Here is a 25,143-nt window from a genome sequence, read left to right as displayed (position 1 = left end):
GTGACCTCAAAAGCCAGATCGGCTACATCCTCTCCAGAAAACAAGGTAGTTGGTTTGTTGTGAATATAACATATTTGTATGGTGAAGAATGTACAACCTAACTGAAGTTAGAGGTTAGTAACATCAGACTTAGAGGAAGAAAGACTCAGACACACTAACCAATATGGAACATAAAGAAGTTTAAAGATCTGTTGAAAAGTCAGAATATATAGAGAAGAAGAAGAAAGTAGAGATGTATAACAGAGAGAATAACTGGAAGTTCCTATGAAACAACAACCTGTTGAGAGTACAAATCAAATTTGTGGCTAGTGCAAAGTTCCAACCAACAGATGTGCTGTTGCAACAATGAGATAGGCACAGCCATAAAAACAAAGAGGCAGGCTTGAAAGCCTGGAAGAATGGGAGCAGCAAGAGAATTATGAAGTGGTGTCAAAAAGTGTGTGTGTGTGTGTGTATGTATATGTATATGTATGCATGTATGTATGTATGTATGTATGTATGTATGTATGTGTATGTATGTATGTATAACAAGGCCACCAACTAAATCTAGTGTTCTCAATGATATGTCTATCCTTCTGGATAGTTATAAAAGCAAGAACCCCCAAGCAAAGATGAAGTAGTCACTTGGCGACAACTGAGCAAGGCGGCTTGTGACGACTCAGTTAGTTAGGGAAGGGACTGTTAGAATCATGATCACAAGGAATGCAGCTACTAAAGACAATGGTCAGTGAGAGAAATGAAATTTACTGTCAGCAACTGTGAGACAACATCCCACAATCCTACAACTTTGACTAGCTCTAATTCTGTTCTCTTATAACATCATCTATTGATATCTGTGGATTACTACTAACAATTTGTGTACGCCAAACTATGCAAAAAAAAATTCTACCACATCTAACTTTCTTTCGCATGCTTTCGGATGTTATAACCTGCCCGTCGAGGTATGGTACATTTTCAATGTAACGGTAAATAAATACTTTCTTAAAACTTCATGCTTTGTTCATCTTTCACATCCTACAGTATGCAATTATAACAACAAATTTTCATAGCATCTTGCAACCTTTTAACTGCTGACTCCGACATTTCATAATATTGTTTACTAATCAATATCTCCCGCTACAATTGGTAACCACACCAAAATATAACCTAACCATGACAACTGGTGACCCTTGACTTCAACTAAAAACTTTATCATTATAACTGGTGACCCCGAACAAGAGAATTGCAGCCTTCCCAAGAACCAACCATAACAATTGGTGACCCTGTGGAAAAAGAATCACTGCCTTCTGAAGCTGCATTACCAACAACTTGGTGAACCAATGTAAAGAGAATTGATACCTTCCTATGCTACATGCTGCTGCAATTTTTGCTGATTCAAACTAAAGAACTAGAATATCAACAGTTGCTAAACCAAAGAAAAAGAATGACAACCTTCGTCACCACCAAGATGCACCCTCTATCAACCTGCTACAGAAAGTACTATACTGCAATGCAATCTACGTTGCACTTCACAACAATGCAACACTGCCAATGCACAAGGAATTCACCGACCATGAAAGCCTATTAGCACAACATTTTGACAACTACATGCTCAGAAACTAACTGGAAGACGATATGGAAGCCCGCACATGCAACCTTTTTGGCACATACACACTTTTTGTCTCATCCTGACGTACAAACCCTGCATTGTGTGTGAACTTTTGCATGTACATAAGACTCTCACATAGACTTTCAACAACTCTTTTTCTTTGCATGCACATCTTCAAGTAACATATTAAAAGTAAAGTGTAAATACTTTATACTTAGCTACTTATAAAGATATTAGAAATTACTGTAAAGAAAATCATAGGAATGAGGATTGTGAAGAAGAGAGTAAATGCTTAATAAATAATTAGTTAATTACAGAGGTAGATATAAAAAATTCCTTAGTTGGAGAGTTATAGATATGGTATGATATAGTGAGTAAAGTTTAAAATTTAATTTGCATAGGGTGTCAACTACCCTAGGACCAGCTCTGATTGGAGCTCAATGCAGGCTTTTGGCTCAGCAGATTTTGTCAAACCATTCAACTCTTGTCAGCGTGTAGACATTTGCCTGCCTGCCTGCCTGCCTATCTATCTATCAATCTATCTATCTATCTATCTATCTATCTATCTATCTATCTATCTATCTATCTATCTATCTAATTATAAGAAAAAGGGATTAAAAAATTCAGTTTTAAACAAATTTGGTTAACTATATCCAACAATCAGACACCAGTAAATGTAAGTAGAATTCACATCCAAGGTAATTCCTCATGTATGACAAGTAGATTTAAATACCATTTAGAAGAATTTCAAGAAATTCAGATTATTAAACAACAAAAGTACATGTAGAGAAAATCACATCTTTATTGTAGAGCCCAGCTTATGAAGTCAACAATTGTTTCTATTGTATTAACACATTTAGATATAGAAAATATCATTGAAATTAATATTTCTGAAAATACACGTATGTGTTAACATGTATTTTTTGAAATATTAATTTCAATGATATTTCCTATATCTAAATATGTTAATGCAATAGAAACAATTGTTGGCTTTATAAAGTGCATTCTACCATAAAGATGTGATATTCTCTATACATATTTTTGTTATATATATATATATATATATATATATATATATATATATATATATATATATATACATACATACACACAGGATTTAAATTTGAGCTATTATTAGTTTCATAAAACTAATAGCAACTTGAATGTAAATCCTGTTCATTAAATGATATTACCTCTCATTGGATGGAATGATTTTTTGTCGATCCTACCATTAATGGAACATTACATTACATTATACAGAGCCTGTTCTCTTCTTGAACTTATGATTGCTCATTCCTAGTGTGAGTTATTAAATGGCTTTTGAGCTCCGAAAGGCATTTGAAGATCTACTCATAAATACTGCAACAATGTGTCATTTCAGAGTTGGCTCCATTTTCTGTTTGCTTATTACAAATATTCAAGACCCACTTCAATCCCTCACGTGACTTGCAGGTTTTTATGACAAAATGGCATTAAAACTGGTAATCTGGAATGAAATTCCAATAGTTCATACATGCTTTACTTGCATTGTATATGCACGTGTGTATATGTATATGTATATAACCATTTCGTACGACACCATAGAGATTGTTTAATTCTCGTTTCAACAATATGTTGCACTTGATGTCATAGCTTTTATGAAGAAAAAGTAAAATGGTAACAAGTCAAATATATTTTGAATGATGTCTTCTGTCTCATGTTCAATTTTGCGTGGGAGTTGCAAGTTCCGATTAGATATATTTTGCTATAATGTGCATTATTAATATAACCTTCTACTCTATTTAAACATCGTTTCCGTCTGTTTCTCGCCGTTTCTTTTCTTCATTTATCTGTCTCTTCTCCTCCTCTCTGTCTCACACACATTTATATACATATCTATCTTTCTATCTGTCTGTCTCTATCTACCTATCTGTCTGTCTATGTATGTATGCAATGTATGTATGTACGTAATGTATGTATGTATGTATGTATGTAATGTATGTATGTATCTATCTGTCTGTCTGTCATTACATATAGGCCTGCAATTTATGATCACTCAATTGGTCTCACTTCCTCTTTTCCTCTCTGTCGTGTTTTCTACATTGATATAATTTGTTGATCCTTTCTCTTTTTCTATTAAGAAAGCTCTCCTCTCTCTCTCTCTCTCTCTCTCTCTATATATATATATATATATATATATATTATATATATATATAAAATACATTAAAAGTCAGATTGAATCTTGCTTGCTTGCAATGTTACTCAGCCAAACTGGCACATAATGGGAAAATACTATGAATTAATTTCATTTTGGATGTGATTTGCAAGATTCTTTATGTAAGTTCATGTATTGAAGCATATTCTGTTGTATCTGGAGAGAGTTGTTCTCTTTTAGTGCCTTATAATTAAACACACTTACCGGTAAAATTTTCACTCATTTACTTATTTATTTTTCTAAAATTTTCATAGCATCTTGCAACCTTTTCATTAGTTGTTGACTCTGTCAGTTATTCAAGCTGCATTCTTTTTGTTTGTTTGTGCACATGTGTATGCGTCAGTGTGTGTACACATACACATGTATGTATGTATGTATGCATGCATGCATGTAAGTGTGTATGTATGTATGCAGGTATGTATGTGAGTGTGTGAGCATATGTGTATATGTATGTATGTGTGCACATTTGTATGTATGTATTCTGCATATTCATGTGTTTGTGTGTTTTTATGTGTGTGTGTGTGTATACCTCTGTTTCCTTGTGTGTGTATGTCTGAGTGTGTCTCTGTGTGTGAGTGTATGTATGGGTGTTTTTTACTATGTATTGTATCTGTATGTATGGATGTGTATCTCCATAGTGTGGACATGTGTCTCCATATATGTTCTTGTGTGAAGTGAAGTGTGTGTGTATATGGTTGTGTTTCATTCTTCATTTGTGTATATGTGTATGTGTGCTTGTCTGTTCATATTACCTATGTACCTATCTGTATGTCTGTCTGTTTACTTTCATATCAATTTGCTTACATACATGTGCATATACATACACACACATACATCTACATAACTGTCCACTAACTATTCTATCTGTATATAAATATCAACTGTGGATATGGGGGTATGATTATCTACTAGATATATTTCCTAATTAGTATCGGGGATGTTTCATTTATGAGGACGTACACCTGTATTTGTCTGAGTGTTGGGTCCTTTGGGTACTTGGATATAATGTGGCTCTCAGGTTGACCCACGTTGTCTCCATGTTCGTAGAGTATGGAGGACTGTTTTTTGTTGTCATATTGTCTCAAATGTCCATTTAGTCTTTCTGCAATGCTCCTAGATGTCTCCCCTATGCATCTTATGCTGTAGACTACATTTCTAGTTCTACAGATAATACCAGGGCTAATCCTACATACCATGCAGTTATCATTGGTGCATATGGTATTCTCAAAGGGGTACGTCCTACATAGTTGTGATTGGATGGAGTTCCCTGGCTTTTCAACAATCTTAATGTTGAGTTTGGTCTCCTTCAGAGCTTTCCTAAATCTACAGGCTAGTTCTCCATGGGCTATGGCCTCTACAAACATCATTCCTTAATATTTGTCTGTTTTATACCACATGTTCACACTGCTTTGGCACAAGCTCTTTGTATCCTATTATAGTCTTTGCTTCTATATCTGGAGCAGGTGCTACCGGTTTCATTACATATAATGCTATTTTGCGTTTGTACTGGTTTTAGCTTTAAGGTTTTAGGGTTAGGGTTAGGGTTTTATGGTTAGGGTTAGGGTTTTATGGTTAGGGTTTTATGGTTAGGGTTAGGGTTTTATGGTTAGGGTTAGGGTTTTATGGTTAGGGTTAGGGTTTTATGGTTATGGTTAGAGTTACGGAAAAAAAAATGAAAAATGAAGAAATTGGAGGGGGAGGAGTGACGATGGGGGCAAAAAAGTCTTTCCGAAAATAGTAGCTGCAAAACAGGAAAAAAAAAGACTAAAAGCAGTAGAATTGCACGAACGATAATGGTGGTGCCATGAAGTAAACGTGCTTCAGATACACTCGTTTATTCATACAAACATAACTTAGATTAAATATGTCATAAATAACAGTGACAAACGAAATATACACCACCGGAAGTTGTTGTTGACAAACAATAGCAATAATTTTATTCAGCTGAATACACGTCGTTGATTGGTTGAAATTACCGAAATACAACATCTTTAACACGAAATCACTTTGAAAATAGAAACTTTTCTCAACAACTCTAAGAGTAAAAGATGTTTTATATGACACATTCTACCAGTGTCCGAAGTTTGAAAGTGTTGTGTTACCAAAAATTAATTTCTCGATCTGCCATTGAATGGATGAAGATCGAAACTTTCTAATACATGACCAACCTGAAAATTATTTGTGCAGTGAAATGAAGTTACTATGAACTGTTCGCAAGGTGTTACATCATTTACACTCAGCCTTACCCATAATCCCATTTGCGATAAAGTAGAGTGGTCTTTTATAACTAGAACCATCACGTTTGAAATAGTTTCCTGGTAAATGAATTTTGTTTAACACATATACTACTAATACTGCTATAAGGATAATGTGATCATAGTTTACGGTACACGTTTTATTGGCATAAAATTTTAACTAAGAGGTGAAATGCTGAGAAGGAAAACAAAATTTTATAAAGTGTCGAAATGAAATTTGCTTCTACGTATGTCCTTCCGTAGTGCAGGTTCTAAATCGTCTGCTTTAATGTAACCGCCATTTTGTATTGCGTGTTGTAAAGAAATAAAGAGAAAATAGGAGAGGGGGATAATAAATTGTAGAAGAAATAAAGAAGGGTATTAGAAGAGAGAAAGAGAGAGAGAAAGAAAGAAAGAAAAGCTAAAGTACAAGTGAAGTAGAAAGATGAGAATCTCGAGTTAACAACGCCCCCACCCCATATAGAATATAAACCGAGAGGTAAAGAGCGGAAAAAGAGAGGCAAGAAATTAAACGTTAAACGAGTGTTGGGAAAGGAAACGTGATCGTCAAATAGAAATATATTAAGAGAAAGAGAAAAGGGAGGGAATATTCTCATCGCTAATCAACATCGTAGATAACAACAATAGTGTCATTCATTCACTATTACTACTATCATTTCTTATTCTATTTGACATATTACTACTACTACTACTATTCCTACTACTATTCCTACTACTACTACTACTACTACTACGTCTGCTACTCGTACCCCCCACCACCACCACTATTATAGGTTGATGTTAAACTGTTGACGTGAAGGTTCTACAAGGTAAGCATTGCTCTTGTCTAATTCTGGTCTTGGTTGTTAAATCTTCAGGTCATCCTCATCAAGCAGACCGACTGTCAAGAGATAAAGGCTTTTTTTTTTTTTTTTAATGGGAGATTGAGTATCTAGCAAATACAGCCGTGTGATGAAGAGAAATTTTGCTACTATCTCTAACCATTTCGTACGACACCATAGAGATTGTTTAATTCTCGTTTCAACAATATGTTGCACTTGATGTCATAGCTTTTACGAAGAAAAAGTAAAATGCTAACAAGTCAAATATATTCAGACAGATATTTTGAATGATGTCTTCTGTCTCATGTTCAATTTTGCGTGGGAGTTGCAAGCTCCGATTAGATACATTTTGTTGTAATGTGCATTATTAATATAACCATTTACTCTATTTAAACATCGTTTCCGTCTGTTTCTCGCCGTTTCTTTTCTTCATTTATCTGTCTCTTCTCCTCCTCTCTGTCTCACACACATTTATATACATATCTATCTACCTATCTGTACTTATCTGTCTGTCTCTACCTATCTGTCTCTCTATGTATGTATGTATACATGTAATGTATGTATGTATGTAATGTATGTATGTATCTATCTGTCTGTCATTACATATAGGCCTGCAATTTATGATCACTCAATTGGTCTCACTTCCTCTTTTCCTCTCTTTCGTGTTTTCTACATTCATATAATTTGTTGCTCCTTTCTCTTTTTCTATCAAGAAACCTCTCGTCTCTCTCTCTCTCCCTCTCTCTATATACATATATATATATAACATATATATGTAATATATATATAGCATATATAATATATATATAATGTAAATATATTTATATATACATTATATATATGCCATAATGTATATATAATGTAATGTATATATTATATATATATATATAATAATGGGGTCGATTTGCTCGTCTAAAGGCGGTGCTCCAGCATGGCCGCAAGTCACATGATTGAAACAAATAAAAGAATAAAATATGATATATCTAATAAATATATTATAATATAAATAGATATTATATATAAGTTCAGCAACATTTAGATTAAAATGTATAATGTATAATATATATATAATTTATGTATAATATATATATATATATGTATGTATATATATGTGTGTATATATATATATATATACATACATACATACATACAGTATACTCTTTTACTTGTTTCAGTCATGTGACTGTGGCCATGCTGGAACACCACCTATAGTCGAGCAAATCGACCCCAGGACTTATTCTTTGTAAGCCTAGTACTTGTTCTATCGATATCTTTTGCCAGACCGCTAAGTGACGGGGACGTAAACACAACAGCATCGGTTGTCAAGCGATGTTTTGGGGACAAACAGATACACATACATGCATATATATATATATACACACATATAAACGATGGGCTTCTTTCAGTTTCCGTCTACCAAATCCACTCACAAGGCTTTGGTCAGCCCGAGGCTATAGTAGAAGACATGGGCCCAAGGTGGCACGTAATGGGACTGAACCTGGAACTATGTGGTTGGTAAGCAAGCAGCTTACCACACATCACTCCTATATATATATATACACTATAATATACTATATTATATATACTATAATATAGTATATATAGATATATATAATATATATATACATATAATAATATATATACATAATATATATATATATATATATATATATATATATATATATATATATATATATATATATATATATAATATAGTTAATCCAAACAAGAAAACACAAAAAAAACACAGCAACACGAGGACGTGGAACAAATAAAGTATTACTGGACACTCAGGAAAGAAGGGAAGGAGGGCTTAACGTTTCGAGCGGAGCTCTTCGTCGGAAACAAAGGAGAAGGAAAGATCCTGAGAAGGGAAGACAGAGGAAAAAAATTGCTGGCGGTGCTCACGAGGTCACATATGTATATAATATATATATATATATGTATATAATATATATATATATATCATCATCATCACCGTTTAACGTCCGTTGTCCATGCTAGCATGGGTTGGACGGTTCGACCGGGGATCTGGGAAGCCAGAAGGCTGCACCAGGCTCCAGTCTTATCTGGCAGTGTTTCTACAGCTGTATGCCCTTCCTAACGCCAACCACTCCGTGAGTGTAGTGGGTGCTTTTTACGTGCCACCTGCACAGGTGCCAGGCGAGGCTGGCAACGGCCACGGTCGGATTGGTGTATTTTATGTGCCACCGGCACGGAAGCCAGATGAGGCGGAGCTGGCATCGGCCACGAGTCGGATAGTGCTTTTTACGCCACGAGTCGGATAGTGCTTTTTACGTACCACCAGACCAGGGATCCTGGCTGGTTCAATTCGATATATGTATATAATATATATATAATATATATATATATATAATATATTTATATAATATAATATATATTTATATAATATAATATATATATAAAATAAATATATATATATAAAATATATATATATATATGATCTATATATAATCTATATTATATATAATCTCTCTCTATATATATATGATCTATATATAATCTATATTATTATATAATCTCTATATAATATATATATATATAATCTATATATTATATATATAATCTCTAATATAATATATATAATCTATATTATATATATATAATCTCTATATATAATCTATATATATATATATAATCTCTATATATAATCTATATTATATATATATAATCTCTATATATAATATATATAATCTATATATAATCTATATATAGTATATATAATCTATATATAATATATATATAATATAATCTATATATATATAATCTGGCACATATTATATATAGATTACATATATGTATGTATATATATGTATATATATATATATATATATATATATATATATATATATATATATATATATATATATATTATATATATATATATCCAGATTATATATATTATTAAACAGCCGAAATTTGCCATGATGAATCGGTTCTGACTGAAGAATGAAGGCTCTGAATTACTGTCCATTTTTCCGTGTTTGTCAATTCGTGAATTTCACGTTCTTTATATATAAGTTTTATTCTATATCTATATATGTATATATATATATATATATATATATTATATATATATATTATATCCAGATATATATATGGTATGTATATATATTATGTGTATATTTATATATATATATACACATATATAGAAATTCGGGGTGAGTACTTGATAATTATAAGCACCTGTGTATACCGTTTGGTGGTGTAGGTGGTGGAGTCTAATAAAGGCCCGAAACATATGTACCGCTGAATCCTTCGCATCATGTTTTTATACACATATATATATTATATACATACATATATGTAATCTATATATAATATATATTATATATATATAATATGTGCCAGTGGCATGTGTAAAAAGATTCGAGCGAGGTCATTGCCAGTACCATCTGCCTGGCCCCCGTGCCAGTGGCATGTAAAAAGCACCCACTACACTCTCGGAATGGTTGGCATTAGGAAGGGTATCTAGCTGTAGAAACTCTGCCAGATCAAGATTGGAGCTTGGTGCATCCATCTGGTTTGCCAGCCCTCAGTCAAAATCGTCCAACCCATGCTAGCATGGAAAGCGGACGTTAATATATATATACATATATGTATATAATATATATGTATATATAATATATATGTATATATAATATATTTGTATATATGTATATAATATATATGTATATAATATGTATGTATATAATATGTATGTATATAATATGTATGTATATAATATGTATGTATATAATATGTATGTATATATAATATATGTATATATAATATATAATATATATGGCCTCGTGCCGGTGGCACGTAAAAAGCACTATCCGTTCGTGTCCGTTGCCAGCCTCGCCTGGCCCCCGTGCCAGTGGCACATAAAAAGCACCATCCGTTCGTGGCCATTTGCCAGCTCTGTCTGGCACCTGTGTGGGTGGCACGTAAAAAGCACCCACTACACTCACGGAGTGGTTGGCGTTAGGAAGGGCATCCAGCCGTAGAAACACTGCCAGATCTGACTGAGGGCCTGATGAAGCCTTCTGGCTTCACAGACCCCAGTTGAACCGTCCAACCCATGCTAGCATGGAAAACGGACGCTAAACGATGATGATGATGATGATGATAATATATATATGTGTGTGGAGGCGCAATGGCCCAGTGGTTAGGGCAGTGGCCTCGCGGTCATAGGATCGCGATTTCGATTCCCAGATGGGACGTTGTGAGTGTTTATTGAGCGAAAACACCTAAAAAGCTCCAGGAGGCTCTGGCAGGTGGTGGTGATCCCTGCTGTACTCTTTCACCACACTTTCTCCCATTCTTTCTTCTGTTGGCCTGCTCACTTAGCCAGTGGAGTGGCATCATTCAAGTCATTCGAAGGCTAAAACAATGCGAACATCTTGTGACCAGCGATGTTGTAACATCTGATGGTCTGGTCGGTCATGTGATCACCTGATATATATATATATATCACCTGATATATATATATATATATATATCACCTGATATATATATCACCTGATATATATATATATATATCACCTGGTATATATATATATCACCTGATATATATAGAATTCGGAACGTTAAGAAATGCCGCTAAACATTTTGCCCGGCGTGCTAACGTTTATTAGAAGGCAGTGAGTCAGCAGAATTGGTAGTGATATATATATATATATATATATATATCAGGTGATCACATGACCGCCTAGACCATCAGATGTTGTATATATTATATATATATATATATATATATATATATATATATATATATAAATACAAAATGGGACAAGTATGCAAAACATTCAGACAGGTGTGTCAGTTTTTCTCGCCCCTCATTTCTTTTACCTCTACTGCTCTCTCTTCTGTTCCCATGTGACTGATGTTTGGTGAAGCCTAACTTTTCTTTCTTGGATCAGCCGCTGTCCATGCAACATCTGTATTCTTTCCTGTGCCTGTGAAATCTTGTATCCCTGCCGTAAGGCTTTACTTCCACACACACCAGCTTAATTTAATGTGTCCTTAGTGGAAAGACACCTGTTGTCGTGTCCTGTTATTTGTATTTGTGTAACTTTCTCTGTTTTCCAGTCTATCTTTGACTAATAATGCTGTAGTTTTTTAATTGAGAATTGATTTTGTATTAAGTTCAGATGATCAACTGTAGTTACTGAATAAATTATTAAGATGAGAGTTCCCTTATCAGCTGTGGAAATCAAAATGACTTCTATGTAAAAATGATGATTTAACAACTTGACATTTCTTTTCAACATGGCTTTATCTTTTTGAAGTGATGCATGCCTATATGTACAATAATATATATATATATATATATTAATTACTTGTGAAGGCTGACCCTATGAACCGGCCTTCACCAGTAATTAATATAGACTGCTCTACCTCTTAGAGTATGCTTCTTCTGCAGATTTATGTTTTTCTAAAAAAAAAACGTTTTATATATATATATATATATATATGTATGTATATATACATCCATTGTAGCCTATATAATGCTTGTCTATTCAATTTAAAAAGTGCATGTGCTGTCGTCACTTTCAGATTATGTTCTGTATCAGTGCATTCGTTTATGCAATGAAACATTTGTAATTATATTATCAGAAATTGAATGAGCAGTATGATTAATTTATGTGTATTGAAAATTTAGATAATCTAATAATTACATATATAACGTAATATGTATATGATGCATATATAATACAAAACCACACTAAAATCCAAATCCAAAACTGAAGAAAAATACAAGCATGATCGAAGAGAGAAAAAAAAAATAAAGTGGAAAGAGAAAAACAAAGAAAGAAAAAACGATTAATATTCTCTCATGTGTTACATCTGGGCGGATTATTCAGTTTATATTTAAACAATATTTTGTTTTTAGTTGTGAACTACTAAGCAATTGCCATCCAGAATTACAATGTCACCTATCACAACTGAAATAATTAGAGCATGTCGAACCAATAGAGGAGTCTCTATGTCATCACTCGAACTGCTAGAAATAGCAGCCTAATCTTCTTCAACTCACATCCTACTGCTTTATAAAAGGACACCTTAGATTATGCAATCTTGGTTTACTCACTCATAGGAAAATGACAGGTTAGGTCGGTCACTACTGGAATGCTTTTGATTATAGGTTTGCTTGATCAGGGCTAACCAAAAGCTAAACAAAAATAGGTGCATGTCTTAATATTTAGCTAATAAATCTTGATATCTTTGTTGGTATTTTATTTCTCAAATTGAATATCATCATCATCAGCATTATTTTAACATCCACTTTTCCATGCTTGCATGAGCCAGACTATTTTTCAATCATCTCTGGTGTTCCTCAGAGTTCAAGATTTGCGCAACTCTCTTCCTTCTATACATCAATGACCTATTTGCTACCACATCCAACAACTCCCATTATTATACAGATGACACAAGCTTTCACTCTTCAGTTTTGCCTAGCTATACATCCTCTAACTCAGATACCACATGCCAAACCTGTACCTATTCCATAAACAGAGATCTTGAGAGACTTTATCAGTGAGGCCATTCTAACCTTGTTTCAGTTAAGTTAACAGCAAAAACATTCAAGTACTGCTTATATCAAGGAAATTCCACTGCACTACAACCCCTCTAAACATCATGATTGACAGTCACTGAAGGAAGTGAGAAAAATCGAGGCATGGAGAATATGATGCCATCAAATGGAAGAGATATGTTAGAGGTGAGAGCAATAAAATGATGGTTGGGTCAGAGGAGTTTTCTTTCCTTGGAATGTGACATAGTGAAGCATGCTTCCAAATGACAGTATATCTCTGGATTGAATTAAAAGTTAAAGAATTTGGTAACTGTAGGAGCAAGTTTTGAGGACATAATGCTTGAGCATAAGGGAAAATACATCATCAAGGTCAGTGGCTTTGTTTATTTGAAGCAACAGGAAGTATTTCTGCAACTGGCTTATGTGTATGCAGAGTGGAGAGCTTAATGGAATGGAATCACCATCATCTCACACACACCAGCAGTACACACACACCACCACCACCACCACCAACATCATCATCATCAGGATGTGAATAAAAATGTTTTATTTGAGGCTCAAACATTCTAACCTTGCCGTGTTTATATATAAAAAGGGTTGGAGGGCAGGGTGCCAAATCTTTAACTTTAGTGAGAAAATTTCTGGTCTTGATCTAAAATTCTGTGGATGTTCCTGCCAATTCAGAATCAAAAAGGAGAGCCTTCTAATGCATTTGTTTCACTCATTTTTCACTTGCTCAATATCCTTGTGTAGTACTTGCTTGAAGATTATGGCAATGTTCTTTATAGAGCAGTCATTATCATTGTCATTTAACATCCACTTTTCAATGCTTGCATGGGTCAGATGGAATTTAATGAGGCAGCTTTTCTATAGCCAGATGCCTTTCCTGTTGCCAATCAATATCTGTTTTTCAAGTAAGGTAATATTTCTCTGTGATCAGACATTTTTGACAGAAGACTGAAAATGAATAACATGTATGACAGTGATACTGTTTATAATCATCACATTATGTTAAATGTCAAAACAAAAGTTTACACACTCCTTATATACACATATGCATCTTTATAAAGATGGGCTTTTTCCAGTTTCTGCCTACCAAATTCAGTCAAGTAGTGGGACTGAACCTGAGATTACATGGTTTGGCCTCAAACTTCTCAACCATACATCCATGATAGTACTATATAACTTGATTCTGAAAAGTGTTCAACTCTCAGTGTTTATAAAATAAGTACTTGTCATGACCTGGGGCAGATAGGATCATCTACCTGGCTTACTAGAAATAGGAGCAAAATCTCCCTCAAATTACACTCATCACGATCATCATTTTTACCTCCATGTTTCCTTGTGTGCATTTTATTGATAGGTTCTCTCCAACATAACACCCTGCCACTTGTTGCATTCCTTTATGAGGTTCAGCATCATGAAATCAGCTTTCACCATTTCTGTCTATATCTTTCCACTGTTTCCTTTTACATGGATCTTCTGGAACTTCTTTATCCAACTGCCTTTATCTGTGTGTATTACCTGTCCATATCAATGCAGTTATCTCTGTTGTGTAGTACATTTGATGCCCAAGAGAAGAAGGGTAGAATAGTCATGCTAGGAATGTCTTTGATTACAGTTCTATCCAAAGACTAAACAACAACTAGTGTGGCTGGCAGAAAAAATCTGCTTGTGTTTTGTAGTAATGCCACTATTATAACATGAGCCAATAAGACAGAGCCTCTATGTTTTGTAGTACCACCATTATGAAGCTTGTAATCTTAGATAGTGTATCTGAATATAAAGTAGGCGGTCATGGTTGGAATGTCATTGATTATTAAGTTGCTCAATCAAAGCTGACATGCAGGCTAAGCAATAACTGGCAGTAGTCATTCTTGCTTTTCAAAGCCCTTGAAACAATATCAGTTCAACTCAATCAAATCTCATTAGCTATACAGTGAGTCTGCGAGAGTTGGAAATGGCACTATCCTGGAGTGCAGATTTAGAGCTAAATGAACAAGGTATAATAACAGAGATAAGTTTTGAATTGTTAACATCGCAATTGGTAGCTTAATATCTTATCTATTCTGCCAGCTGTAACTTTTGTAGTGTCCTTTACAATAAGTTCTAGGGGTTTGCAGCTGTTGTGTTTACAACTGTTCAAGTTTCAGTGTTATAAATTACTGGTCTAGGTGTATTAAAGCATTTATTAACTTTGTTATCATCATTGATGTATGACGATATGAGAGAGAGAGAGAAAACAAAATTGTTTTCTGTCTCGTGTTGCAGTATTCTTTATTGCTACATGAGCAAAGGAGATGCTTTAGGGAGGAGCAACAACTGCAGAGGAGTGAAATTGATGCAGCAAGTAATGAAAGTTATTGAAAATTAACCTCTATAAGATGCAGGATGTCTTTGTCTTAGGAAAGATGCCACTGATGACATTTTTCTTATGAGAAAACTGCAGGGGTACTGATTAAGAAATAAGTCACTATATCTAGTATTCCTTGACATTGAAAAGGTATTTGATGGAGTTCCACAGTCTGTAATCTAGTAGTTGCTAAGAGAACTTAATGTAGGTGAATGGCTTGTGATGGCTGTACAAACCATGTACAAAGGTGCAGTCAATAAAGTGGGAATTAAGTGAATTTGATGATGAAGTTAGTTTGCAAACCAGGGTCTGTAAGTACTCAATTCTCAGTCTTTTTATGACTATTATAGTCCTCTAGGTCATAACAGCGGGGCTTAAGACCAATTGTCCATGGAAAGTTTTGTATGATTCTTATAACTTAATCTGTAGTATATCTAGGTTTATACAGGAATAATGGCCTTATTGTCACCTGCAGTAGACTTGTGTTTAATGACCTTAGGTTGAATCTTATTATATTCCTTTAGTTGACATGAACCATAGCAATGTTTACTTCTTAGATATCAATTTAAATTTGCACTCTAACACCTTTAAGCCTTATCATAAGCCTAATGAAATGCTATTCTGTATTAATAAGGGTTCCAATCACTTGCCCTGTAGTTTTAAGAACATGGTTTGTAATATAGTTAGGCAAGTTTTCTCCTTGTTATTGGATGAGGCAACTTTTAATAGTGCATTCTTATAATACAATGATGCACTAAATCGGTGGTTCCCAACCTTTTCACAATGTTTCCCATATGATAGAAGACCTAAATGTAATTACAAAGGCCCTAGATGCTGCCCTTTAAATGGGAATTTCCTGATTAAAGAGAATTGTATATAAGGCTAAGGTAGAGGTTGATAATACCCATATATACAAAACTTACACTGGAAATACAGAAAACAGCTTCTAAACGAAACTTTATTTACACAATTTTTTCAAATACCCAGAGAACAAGTCATCAACAAGTTATTGGTTTATCCCCCTTCGAGATACCATGGTCTGTATTGGAGACCATTAGCCTATACAAGCATGGATCATGTTCTCAAATTCTATGTGATGTCTGTTGTGCTTGAGTGAAAAGTACTTACAAGATAAATCTGCATTGAACTAAAAATCTGAGCTTTTGAGTATTTGTAGACATTATTTGAAATTCTATATTTCTAGACCATTTCCACCAAATGGCTAGGTTTACAGCTTAAGAGGTGGCATCAAAAAATTTCAGACTAGTTATGTAGTGTGCCAACAGACGGCAGCACATGACTGCGTGCACAGTGAGAGCTAGTAGTGACATTCATGAGGCAGTGTGCTGAGTGGCATTGCTGTGTTTACTTTGCAAGTTGTGAAATTTGTGTTTTTATGATCATGTGTATGGTGTAGTCTGTGATTTTTGTCATGAATAAGAAGTTGGAACAAAGAGCCAACGTGAAATTTTACGTTAAACTTGGGAAGTCTGCTACAGAGACATTGAACATGCTATGGCAAGCTTACGACAATGAGGCAATGGTTTGTACAAAATGTTTCAAGTGGCACATGCACTTCAAAAGCAGAACATCTCTGGAAGATGATGAGTGATTAAGAAGACCTGCCTTGAATGCCATCCTTGGAAATGTGGAGAAAATTCATCAGTTTGTGCATGAAGACAGTTGGAGGGCAATCAATAACATTTTGAATTGTTTGAGGGAGGATATTCAGTGAGAGCAATTGGATCTGTAGAATGCAAAGAATTGGATTCTTTATGATGACGAAGTACTTGGTCACTGAGCTCTCCTCACTTGTGAGTTTCTTGCCAAAAACCACATGGTATCACTTCCGCACTTGCCCTCTTTGCCAGATTTAGCACCTGTGAACTTCCATCTCTTCACCAAGATGAAAATATAGCTCGAAGGTCATTCTTTTAACACCATTGTTGAGATCAAGAGCAAATCATATAAGGTCCTTGACCTGCTTACGGAAAACAACTTTCAGGCTGGATTCTAAAAGTGGCAGGAACACTGGGACTGGTGTATTGCTGCACAGGGTGAATATTTTGAAGATGATGATGATAAAACTTACGTATATAAGTTATTTTTTATTAAATATTACTAGTCTGGGAACTTTTTGATACCACTTCATATATAAAGCTTTGCCAATTATTATCAATCTATTTAATTCATTAATTTAATATAACTTGGTATTTGTTGGATTCTTTTACCCTTTTCTTTTACTTTCCCATAATCTTATATTTCTAGATGTCGAATTTGTTCTATATTATTCTATAATTATAGTACATATATATATATATATATATATATATATATATATATATATATTGAATATTACACCCATTACACTCTTGGAGTGGTTGGCATCACGAAGAACATCCAACTGTAGAAACCATGCCAAATTAGACTGGGGCCTTGTGCAGCCCCTCAGCTTATCGGCCCTGGTCAAATTGTCCAACCCAAGCTGGCATGGACAATGGGCATTAAAAGCTGATGATGATTATGTATGTTTCCCCTCCTCTATTCATTTTTCAAGATATATGTTAATTGTGCATTAATCACAATTGTTCGTTTCTTATTACATTTTTATAATTATTTATCTGAGTAACTTGCTTTATTTTTGGTTTATCTCATCATTAATACTCTCTGTATGTACATGTATGAAAATAAATGTGTATGTTAGTATGTGTGTATTTGCATGTACTTGTGTATGGGTGTCTACATATAATGTATATATGTGTGTGTTTGTATGTAGTTATACACTTTTGCTGTACCCAAATATTATTTGAGACTGACCCTAGCCTGTATTGTTTCTGACTGATGTTTTTTTTTATTACACCTGTGTGATTAAGATATTAATCTTAGTCTCTAGCCATGCTTTTTTTACTTGTATTTTCCTGTTTTCTTTAGCCTTATCTTCTTTCTTTTTAATTCCCTTATAATAAGATTATTTAAAATTAATTTATTTGGTCTTATATTAACTTATCTTTCCTGATACTTATTTGCCTTAATTTTAATTTTTTGATTTTTATTTCCATTTAAATTTAATTTTAATCACTTACATCTTAATTCTGATTAGTTCTTTTTTATTTTGCATATTTTTTATACCTGCAAATTTTCACTATTCAATCAATTTTAAAGTTTTATTTGACTCACCTTTATGTTTATATATTTTTCTGTTAGTCTATTTTTATCCAATTAATTCCTGTTATTATAAACACTACCCAAAATGCTTTAAGTGTGTAATTGATGAATTGGTAACTCTGAATACCTATAAATACTTGTTGTTCTTAACCACTCAGCCATATCCTGTACTTTGCATATATGACATTTAATTTTACTTGTATATATTGCTTAGGTCAGAGTTTTTCTTTTCCTAGCCAAGCCTATTGTAGGTGTTGGCTGTTGATAAGTGACATTCATCTGATGGGTTTACTGTTTGCCCATAGCTGGGACCCTAATAGGTGCTATCACTCCTGGTCAAGTGAACCTAGGAACAACAGCAATTAAGAGGTGATCCCACACTCCTCAGAATATCTAGTCACCTGATCAGAAGCCTTGTTGCTGGATGCAGTTTGCCGTCATATCCATGAATATCGGAATGAAATGACAACACAGAGAAGACAGACAATCCAACCCCAACCAATGTGATTTTTGCAATAGGCTGTTTAGAGCAAGAATTGGGCTTGTTAGCCATCGGAAACCCCATCATCCCCTATAGCATAAATGCTACCCTCCACTTCCCTTACTGAAATGTACTAAATACTTGGAAATGAGTCCTTGCCAATGATGTTATTACTTAAATTAGATCTATTGTCTCTTGCCAGATTAAGGAGTTTGTTTCTAATCATGAGATTTTGGGTTTGACCCCATTGCACAACACTTTGACAAAGTGTTCTTTGCTGTAGTATTGTATTCAACCAAGCATTGTGAATGGAATTAGGTTGATGAACACTCTCTTGTACCTGTAATTCAAAGAGCCAGCTATGTCTATGCTGATTCTATAAGAGTATTATGTGAAGAGTACAAGGTCTATAGAATACTCAGGAACTTAAGACTATAATTCGACGAGTAGCTGGTTCACCAATACTCATTGGCGAATCTTTGAAGATAACCATTTGTTTATTTAGTTGCTTTCTATTTTATTGAGCCCAGCCTTTCAGTTATATATATCTATACTAAGACACTGCTAAACCACCCAAATCCAAGAAGTTATTTTTGTGTTTGAATGATTTTTTATCTTTTACTTGTTTCAGTCATTAGACTATGGTCATGCTGGGGCACTGCCTTGAAGAATTTTTAGTCGAACAAGTACTTATTTTCAAGCTTGGTACTTATTCTATTGGTCTCTTTTGCCAAACCACTAAGTTACAGGCATGTACACAAACCATCACTGGTTGTCAAGCAGTGGTGAGGGACAAATACACATACACATCATGAGCTTCTTCCAGTTTCTGACTACCAAGTCCACTCATAACGCTTTGGTTACCCTGAGCCTATAGTGGAAGAGATTGTTTAACCATACAAGGTCATTAAAAGCATTGCACAATTCTTTCACATTTACTACATGACTATACTGATCACTGATAAGATTAGTTACCTTTATTATCATGGAACTAGAATGTTAAATAATTGCCTGACTCAGAATTTTGTTTTATGATATATATATGCAGACACTTTTGTGTGTGTGTTTATATCTATATATAGATACATAAATGCATACGTACATGAATATAAATGTGTGTGTATATAATTAATAAAAAAAAATGGAGAAAAAAGACATCCAGAAAAAAACAACAGCACGAGGACATAGTACATGCAAAGTGTTAATGAGACACTCAGAGAGGGAAAGAAAATCTGCATGTAGTTACATTGTTGAAATTGGGTCTTGAAACACTTGATATTTATATTTGCTATATATATATGTATATATATCAAAAAAACACACACACACACACACATGTAGGGAGAATTCACAAAAAAACAAAAGACGAAGACAGGTGGTGTAGACAACAAACAGATGTTTTAGTTTAATGCTCAGGAAGTGAAAAAGTCTTTAACATTTTGAGCCTACGCTCTTCCACAGAAAGGAACAAGGAGAGAAAATAAAGAATGTGTAGTGGCTAGCAATCTATCATGACGAATGCCGGACAGAAGGGTCACACGGGAGAGTTAGGGAGAAGGGGAGATAATAAAGTAGTGGTGATCCCAAAACAAAGGTGCACATGCTGTGTATAAGAGAGTACGTGTGTGCATGTGGAAAAGGGCTGGTGACCTTGATGTTGTGCGTGTGTGTATGTGTAGGTTTGAGGATGTGGGGCTGGGAAGTGGTCAGTGCTAGTGTGTGCATGGTGTGATGTGATATGATGTTGTGTGGTATGGTGGTGTAGTGGTGTGATGTATTGGGAAGTGGGGGGGGGAGGCGAGAATGGGGAAAGCAAGGGTGGGGGTAGAGGTGAGGTATATATACATGTGTGTCTGTATGTATAGCACACAGGCACAGACACATGTAGAATTAAGAATGCCCAATATGAGCTATGTTTAAATGAACAGATTTTCAAAAATGTAATGAAAGTTTAAAATAAAAAAATCTTCCTTTGATGAAAAATATGAATAGGGAAATGAAAACATGATTTGAAGTATGATAGCTTGATGTGTATTGAGAAGTAGATACTATTGTACTTATAGGATACTATACATGATACTTCGAGAAATTAAGTTAAAAACAAAACAAATGTAAAAAATAATGTTAATGTTATCATAAGATAGCTAAGAAATTTTTTCATAACTATAAAATAGTAAACAGAAAAAAGTTTCTGAAGGAATCTAAAGTTAGTTAAAAACCCCTGTATTTAACAACTTTAGAAGGATAATAGGCTGGGTTAAACTCAGTACACATGGGACAAGAATAACGATGATATTCATGGAACAAGGAAATATTTAGGAGTAAATATTAAACAGTGAACAGTATAGTTGTGTAGAGTCATATGTAGCTTCATGTAGTTTGTTGCAGAGCAATAGTCTAAATGGTTTAGGACAAATGGCCTCCTGAAGGTTATGCATACATATATATATTATATATATACTGTATATGTATATACATATTTATCTATATATATATACGTGTATATGTATATATACATATTTATCTATATATATATACATGTATATGTATATATACATATTTATCTATATATAGATATACATGTATATGTATATATACATATTTATGTATATATACATATTTATCTATATATAGATATACATGTATATGTATATATACATATTTATGTATATATAGATATACATGTATATGTATATACACATATTTATGTATATATAGATATACATATATAATCACAAACACCTTCAGGTAGATGGCCCTGCTCGATCTGTAGAAAAGGTGTAGGTAGAAACTCTATAAGATGCACCAAGTGTAAGCTATGGACACATAAGAGATGCAGCAATGTCAAAGGAAGGCTAACTAGGAAGATGGTTTTTGTATGTGGCAGATGCTCAGGAACAATAAACACTGAAAATGCTCTGAGACAAACTTCCGTCACTTTCCAGGGAGAAACACTAGAAATAGTTGATAGTTTCCGTTACCTAGGTGACCAAGTCAGCAGCGGGGGTGGGTGTGCTGAAAGTGTAACTGCTAGAGTAAGAATAGCTTGGGCAAAGTTCAGAGAGCTCTTACCTCTGCTGGTGACAAAAGGCTCTCGCACAGAGTGAAAGGCAGACTGTATGATGCGTGTGTACGAACAGCCATGCTACATGGCAGTGATGAAACATGGGCCGTGACTGCTGAGGATATGCGTAAGCTCGCTAGAAATGAAGCCAGTATGCTCGATGGATGTGTAATGCCGGTACTCACACTCGGCAGAGTGTAAGTACCTTGAGAGAAAAGCTGGACCTAAGAAGCATCAGTTGTGGTGTGCAAGAGAGACGTTTGCGCTGGTATGGTCATGTGGCGAATGGATGAAGATAGTTGTGTGAAAAAGTGCCACACCCTAGCGGTTGAGGGAACCTGTGGAAGAGGCAGACCCAGGAAAACCTGGGACGAGGTGGACCGGGGGTGAAGCACGACCTTCGAACTTTAGGTCTCACTGAGGAAATGACTAGAGACCGAGACCTCTGGAAGTGTGCTGTGCGCGAGAAGACCCGGCAGGACAAGTGAGTCCACAACCCGTGGCCTTCTACATGGGATGGAGCCAGCCTACGTATGCATACCTTCCCTTCTTGGACACAAAACTCTACTTGTGAAGACGTGTTGAGGCAAGTGAGGATCAGAATCGAAATCGATCAATGGAAATTGCGGATGTGCTAAGTGCCGGTGGCATGTCGAAACTCTGCTTGTGAAGACCCATTGAGGCAAGTGAGGATCAGAATCGAAATCGATCAATGGAAATCGATCAATGGAAATTGCAGATGTGTTACCAGCCGGTGGCATGTAGAGAACTTTCCGTTTCGCGACCGTTGCCAGCACCGCCCCGTTTCGTGTCCGTTGCCAGCCTCGCCTGGCCCTCGTGCCGGTGGCACATAAAAAGCACCATCCGTTCGTGGCCGTTGCCAGCTCTGTCTGGCACCAGTGCGGGTGGCACGTAAAAAGCACCCACTACACTCATGGAGTGGTTGGCGTTAGGAAGGGCATCCAGCCGTAGAAGAAACACTGCCAGATTTGACTGGGCCTGATGAAGCCTTCTGGCTTCACAGACCCCAGTAGAACCGTCCAACCATGCTAGCATGGAAAACGGACGCTAAATGATGATGATGATGATGATGATACATATATACATATTTATGTATATATAGATATACATATAATACATATATACATATGTATATATATATATATATATATGTATACATATATATGTATATATGCATATATAGTATATATAAATATACACATGTGTATATATATATATGTATATATGCATATATATTATATAAAATATACACATGTGTATATATATATATGTACATATATATACATATATATATATATATATATATATATATATATATATACTGGTTTGTGGTCTGTTGTGAATGTATGGAAAGAAATCCCATAAAACTCATCAATTAGAAACACTGTCAACAGAGAGCTTGAAGTCTACAAATATAGGTTACACAATTTTTTAAAAACCAAGGACTATCCATTAGTATTGAAAAGGAAAACAACTCCGTGAACTTTCTAGACATTGACTTCAATCTTAGTTCTTCCTCCCATCAACCTTACCATAAACCTAACTAGAATATCACATATATAAATACTCAAGTGAGCCATCCTTATAACATTAGAGAAAACCTGAACACTAGTGTAGAGAAAAGAATTAACTTATTATCATCTATTGAAGAAATATTTAGCAAACAAAAGGACTATTGTAAACTAGCACTTAACAAGGCAGGATATAAATATGAAATTAAGTACAAGAAAAACAACAGCATCAATACTAATAATACCATGCTTTATCTTGAAATGAATAATGTAGATAAGTCACCTGATGAATTAGTACACCCCAATAAACGTATAAAAAAACTCTCAATGATAGTCATTGACATAACTTAGCAAAAAACACGGAAATCACAACTACAGTAGACATACTAATAATGTTAGTAAATACGAACACCATAAACATGACTTTACTAACAGAAAAAATAATATAAATTTTAGCAATTCCCATCTTACTAACTACACTAATGCTAATATTAATAAACCCAAGACTACTGACAACAAACACAAAAACTGCTTAATAGGAATATTAAACCAATAAGCAGAAAAAAATGAAAATAATCTAAACTCACCTAATTCCTTCATTTAAACATATAACCATAGAACTCAAGTTAATATAGATGGGAATAGAATAGCAAAAAGAGAACCAATACCTTGTGTAAGAATAGCCGACCCTGCAAACACAACCTATCATTCCAATAAAGAAAATAGTAATAACACTACTTGGATCATAATACCTTTTGTCAAACATCTAAAATCTAACTTTATTAGATCCATTAGAATGATAATTAATAAAAACTTTAAAAATTCTAAATATGCAAAAATATTTAATAATAAAAAAATTAGATTTGGATTTTCAGTCTCCCCTAATCTCTTTAGGATAATCTCTTCTTTTAACAATAAGAAACTGGATCTATTCTATAATAAAAAAAAAAAACTTTGTTAAATGTACCTAGTACCTCCAATAATCCTATAATTAACAACTACTATTATGATAATAACCAGAACTCCATTATCCCTAATAAACATAAACATAACACCATAGTATCAACCAATAATTTAAATTGTAATTGTAGAGACCCTGTGAAGTAGAAATTGCAAAATGAAAGAAGTATACCAAACAACTATTATTAC

The 25,143-nt window shown here is 34.3% G+C and overlaps 1 protein-coding gene across 5 annotated transcripts in view; it reads left to right on the top strand.

The window, feature by feature from the left end:
• The first annotated feature begins 6,441 nt into the window (after nt 1-6,441).
• The window catches only part of LOC115216617 (V-type proton ATPase 116 kDa subunit a1), a 153,638-nt gene continuing 134,936 nt past the window's right edge, over nt 6,442-25,143 (top strand). The window contains exon 1 of one of the 5 annotated variants that reach the window (XM_036506447.1): nt 6,442-6,846. The gene's annotated coding sequence lies outside the window, so the exon portion shown is untranslated. The remainder of the gene's footprint in view (nt 6,847-25,143) is intronic. The other 4 variants (XM_036506446.1, XM_029786097.2, XM_029786098.2 and 1 more) reach the window with 4 other exon arrangements.

This window comes from Octopus sinensis, linkage group LG10 (assembly GCF_006345805.1).
Source record: "Octopus sinensis linkage group LG10, ASM634580v1, whole genome shotgun sequence".
Taxonomy (NCBI): Eukaryota; Metazoa; Mollusca; class Cephalopoda; order Octopoda; family Octopodidae; genus Octopus; species Octopus sinensis.
The sequence above is the reverse complement of the archived record's forward strand: the minus strand, read 5'-3'. Positions and strand labels throughout refer to the sequence as shown.